Source organism: Bos mutus, chromosome 7 (genome assembly GCF_027580195.1).
Source record: "Bos mutus isolate GX-2022 chromosome 7, NWIPB_WYAK_1.1, whole genome shotgun sequence".
Classification (NCBI taxonomy): domain Eukaryota; kingdom Metazoa; phylum Chordata; class Mammalia; order Artiodactyla; family Bovidae; genus Bos; species Bos mutus.
The window spans coordinates 43089646-43095645 of NC_091623.1; positions in this window are offsets into that span (position 1 = coordinate 43089646).

The window sequence follows — 6000 nt, forward strand, 5'->3', positions numbered from 1 at the left end:
TTGAACTGAGAGTTGGGATAAGGTGCTGCTATTTAAGGTTTATTCCCCTAAAAAAGACAGGAAAGATCATGGAAAAGGAGAAATAATCACTGAATTCAACTGGCTTGTAACATTGTCTCCACACAGAGAATGAGTGGGAAAATTCTCTTCTGTCCAGACCAGATCAGCATCCCACCAGATCTGTCCAAACCAGATCTGTGTCCCATAGGAAAATTAATTATTAGAGGCTGGTGTAACAGGAGGGAAATGTGCTAATGAGGAAACATAGGGAGCTGTAAATATCTCCTCTATTGCATCCCTCAGCCTGCACGTCCTTCAGATGGAGAAGACATAATTGTAACTTGTGGACTCATAACTCTGCCCAGGGAACCAATGTTTGACTCCATCCCACTGTCTTGTCTGGAAGCAGAGCATCTTTCTTCACCATGAACCATCCAAGAAGAACTTGGATGTCTATATGCAACCCTCCTCTCAGAGACCCCCACCCAGGTGAGTCCAAGAGTCCAGTAAACCCTGCAGGAGATCAAACATAATGGCAGCCAAGAACATTTACCGGAGTTCACCTGAGAGCCAGCCCAGACTAGCCCAGAGCCAAGACCACTTAAGTTGTTTGTTTGCCTGATTGATTAACATTTTTATTTGTGATGCCCAAAATAGTAGTGAATATTGAACTCATTAACACAAGGGTCAATGTTGATCATTAAATGACTCAATTTGGAGAAGGAATAAGAGGTATAAGGTGCTTCCAGTAGAAATAGAACCAAAATCCAAGCAACTTTGTGATTAACTGGAGTAAAGATATAGGATATTAGCTGTGGAGGAATGTAAAGTGATGTAGGGTAGGGTATTTTTTAAGAAGGGGCATATTTGACTATGATGAGTAATCCAGACCAAGGAATGCTGGCAAACATTTCCCTGCAACAGCAGTTCATGAGACACATATTTCATAGTATCTCCTCCCTCTTAATATTCAATTTTTTTAATTTATTACATGTAAATGGGTAGTGCTTAGTCACATGCAGCACTCTGTGACCCAGCAAGAATACTGGAGTAGATTGCCCTTCCCTCCTAAAGGGGATCTTCCCGACTCAGGGATCAAACCTGTCTCTTGCATCTCCTACATTGGTAGGCAGAGTCTTTACCACTAGCACCACCTGGGAAGTTCATAATTGGGTACTGCAAAAGTGAAAATGTTAGTCGATCAGTCATGTCCAACTCTGTGACCCCATGGACCAAGGTCTGCCAGGCTACTCTGTCTATGGGATTCCCCAGGCAAGAATACTGGAGTGGGTTGCCATTCTCTTCTTCAGGGGATCTACCCAACTCAGGGATCAAACCTTGGTCTCCTACATTTCAGGCAGATTCTTTACCATCTGAACCCCTAGAGAAGCCCATAAATAGGTAAGCTAGATCTTAATTTGCAATGAATTCACTCATTGTAAGGCTGAATATATTTGCAGATCAGTTAGCCTGTTACTTTCTGTATTTAAAATTGCCTGTTCAGGGAAATCTGTTCAATGTTATACGGCAGCCTGGATGGTAAGGAAGTTTGGGGGAGAATGGACACAGGTATATACATATGGCTGAGTCCCTTCACTGTCCACCTGAAACTATCACAAATTTGTTAATCAGCTATACTCCAATACAAAATAAAAAGGATTTTAAAAAATAAAATAAAATAACCTGTTCAATCCATGGATTAGGAAGTAGACATCTTTGGCAGGGAGGTGGAGATGAGAAGGGAGCATTTTTCACCTGAACATATAACCCTATTTAAAAGTGCTTTTTTGAGACTTCTGACAGTCCTCTGGTTAAGACTTTGCCTTCCAATGCCCAGGTATGACTTTGATCTCTGGTCAGGGAACTAGGATCCCACATGCCTTGTGGACAAAAAACAAAACATAAAACAGAAGCAATACTGTAACAAATTCAATAAATGACTTTCAAAAGGGTCCACATCCAAAAACAGGTGTTTCTGTGGGTTTTTTTACTTTTTTAAATTAATTTAATTTGTGGATAACTGCTTTACAATATTGTGATGGGTTTTTCCATACATCAACATGAATCAGCCACAGGTGTTTATGTGTACCCCATCCTGAGCGCCCACCCACCTCCTGCCCCACTCTATCCCTCTGGGTTGTCCCAGAGCACCAGTGTTCTTTTTCAATACAGAGCTTTATTCAGGGCAAGATAAAAGGCTCTAAAGACATTAGGTTATATGTGGTTAAGATGTTGTTAGGGTTTCCCTGGTGGCTCACATGGTAAAGAATTTGCCTGCAATGCATAAGACCCAGGTTCAATCCATAGATCAGGAAGATCCCCTGGGGAAGGAAACGCAACCCACTCAGTATAGTTGCCTGGAGAATTCCACTGACAGAGGAGCCTGGCAGGCTACAGTCCATGGGGTTGCAAAGAGCTGGACAGGACAGAGCGACTAACTTTCACTTTCAAGATGTTGAGATGTTGTTAGGGGTTTCCCAAGTGGCACTAGTGGTAAGGAACCCACCTGCAATGAGATGTGGGTTTAATCCCTGGGTGGGGAAGATCCCCTGGAGAAGGAAATGGCAATCCACTCCAGTACTGTTCCCTGGGAAATCTCATGGACAGAGGAGCCTGGTGGGCTACCATCCATGGGGTTGCAAAGAGTCAGACACGACTGAGCACCAAGGTGTTGTTAAGGTATAAAATGTGTCCCCAGTGAAACTGAACTGAATTCTTGAGTGAAAAAATAAAATGTTGGTAACTAAAAAAATAAGCAAATAAAATGCCCTGCTCTTCATTAAATTCACTTCATTTCTATTTGAATATTAGTCCTCTATAATGATGAACAATAGTTAGTTGGGCTTTGACTGGCCCAACTTGAGAATTTTTGTCTTTAGTGGGGAAATTGAACTGATTTTAATATACTGAGATCCCTGGCATATTTGTTTTGCCCTTTTTTTAATTTAATTTTTGTTCTGCTTTTGGAAGAAGTTTTCTATACTGTCTTGTTGTCTTTTTTTTTCTTTTTACTTCAATCTTCTTATTGTCTTTATGGTTTACCAAAGCTCGCTTTATTCTTCCAAATGTCAAAATCATAAGGGAAATATGAATATGTAATAAGTTTAACATGACTTTACTTCATCTGCTCCACCAAAGATGTTAATATTGGGGGTAAATTTCAGATAAAAATTATTTTTAAAACTTTGTCTTCTTTTTTTTTTTTCAATAACAGCTTTGCTGGAACATAGTTTACATATGGGGGCTACCCTGGTTGCTCAGATAGTAAAGAATCTGCCTGCAATGCAGGAGACCCGAGTTCGATCCCTGACTCAGGGATCCCCTGGAGATCCCCTGGAGAAGAGAATGGCTACCCAGTCCAGTAGTCTTGCCTGGAGAATTCCAAGGAGAGAGGAATCTGGTGGTCTATAGTCCATGAGGTCTCAAAGAGTCGGATATGATATTACATAACTCACTATTTTAAAGTGTATGTTTAAGGGGCTTTTAACATTTACAAAGTTTTGTATTGATCACTGTTGTCTAACTCTAGAACATTTTTATCACTTCCCAAAGGAACCCCACATCATTAGATTCACACCCTCTGTCTCTTTTTTTCTGGCCCCTAGCAACCACTAATCTACCTTCTCTATAGATTAGCTTATTCTGGACATTTCATATAAATGTGATCACATGAAAAGTAAAGGAAAATTGCCTGTTCAGGTGCTTTGTTCTGTATAGTGAATTTCAGCATGTTTGGGAAGGTTTTTCTGTTTTGTTTTTAACTTTCGTTGAAGTATAGTTGTTTCACAATGTTGTTAGTTTCTGCTGTACAGCAAAGTAAATCAGTTATATGCATACATATATCCCTTCTTTTTTGGATTTCCTTCCCATTTAGGTCACCATGAAATGATGCTTACCATCACTAATTACTGCTGCTGCTACTGCTGCTAAGTCGCTTCAGTCGTGTCCGACTCTGTGCGACCCCATAGACAGCAGCCCATTAGGCTCCTCTGTCCCTGGGATTCTCCGGGCAAGAATACTGGAGTAGGTTGCCATTTCCTTCTCCCATGCATAAAAGTGAAAAATGAAAGGGAAGTCTCTCAGTAGTGTCCGACTCTTAGCGACCCCATGGACTGCAGCCTACCAGGCTCCTCTGTCCATGGGATTTTCCAAGCAAGAGTACTGGAGTGGGTTGCCATTGCCTTCTCCATCACTAATTACTAGAGAAATGCAAATCAAAACTACAATGAGGAATTGGCCTTCATTGAAAATCTACAAACCATAAATGCTGGAGAGGGTGGGGAGGAATGGGAACCCTCTTGCATTGTTGATGGGAATGTAAATTGATGCAGCCACCATGGAAAACAATATGGAGTTTTCTTTAAAAAAAAAAAAAAACTAAACAGAACTGCCGTGTGACCCAGCATGATTTTTATTCCTGTTTTTTTTTTTTTTTTTTTACTGTATTCTTTCAAACTAAGAATTGAAATTTTATCATCAGTTTGCTGTTTCCCATTTAGATATTTTATGTGCCTGCCTGCTAAGTTGCTTCAGTAGTGTCTGACTCTGTGCAACTCCATGGACTGACATGCCAGGCTCCTCTGTCCATGGGATTCTCCAGGAAAGGATACTGGACTGGATTGCCATGCCCTTCTCCAGGGGAGCTTCCCCACTCCCGGGTCAAACCCAAGTCTCTTAGGTCTCCTGCATCTGCTGGCAGGGACTTAACCACTAGCACCACCTGGGAAGCCCATTTAGATACTTTATGTGCACATACAATTATTTGTGCAGAAGGTCTGAAAGTTTGTACAGTTCTGTGGTAAAATCTGTGTCAATTTTATGTTCTGCCCATTATTGGGTTTTTTTTTTAACTGAAGCAATTAAGTGTTCACCTAAATATTCTTCACTTGTGAATCCTTACCTTAATCAAAAATGAAAATGAATGTTCCTCTTCATACTCAATGTTAATAAGCCACACTTTATGCATGCTTTCAACTACTTTCCTCATCTTTATTCCTTATACTTTATTCCTTATTCTTATTTTGATCTTTTAAATTTAGAACTATCTCTAAAAGTTGCATCATGTTGGGGTTCCTCTTTACCTTTGTCAATTTTCTTCCATATGCAGAATTGAATACATATATTTCTATCTAAAAGGAAATTATACACAGATAGTGCTCCCATCTCATATTTTAAAAACTGTTAAATTATTTTATTACCATATCTTTGCAATCCAAAATTGAAGTCATTATTAAGTTATAAGTACTGTATTATATTTTCTCTTAGAATTTTAGTTTTGATTTTTCCTTCAACTGTCTTTTGTATAGGTGTTTTTAATATTTAATTTCATAAAGTGCTGAAGATACATAACAGCAACAAAGGACCCCTTGAGACTTGAAGTTTCAGCAGCAGCAGCAGGGAGACCACCTTGTTCCTCAATATTTTCTGACACCATTTGTCCTCACTCTTCCTCCTGCTCATTTCTCTCATCCCCTGGCTTCTTTTTTAGACTGGGACATTTTAAACAAGCACCCTCCTCAGGGCTTCACTTTGATTTCCCCTTGCCAGGCACACACTTGCCAGGTATGCTCATCCACTGTCTCTTTCTTCCCTGATGTCTCTGTTCAAATATCGTCTTTTTTTCAGGTCTTGCTTAAATATGCATTAAAAAGTAGCACTCCCTTTTCACTCTCTCCCTTATACATGCTTTTGTTTTCTTTGTAACACTTCTCACCATCTGGCAAGCTATATGATTTTCATTTGCTTACATATGGTCTCCATAACCAGCTTTTGAGAGCTTCTGTTTTTTGACACCCTACACTCCTTTCATAGACATTACCTGGAACATTGTCCTAAATCAATTTATATTTTTAAATGCATGAAAGAATTTCTCATTAAAACTGCAAATGTGTGACATCTCTGAAAAAAATGAGAAAAGCACAAGTTTGCTTCTTAGAGATGACACAGGAGTTTCTCTAAAGTGAACCAAATCCATAAACAAATATTGAAATTAATTTCCTA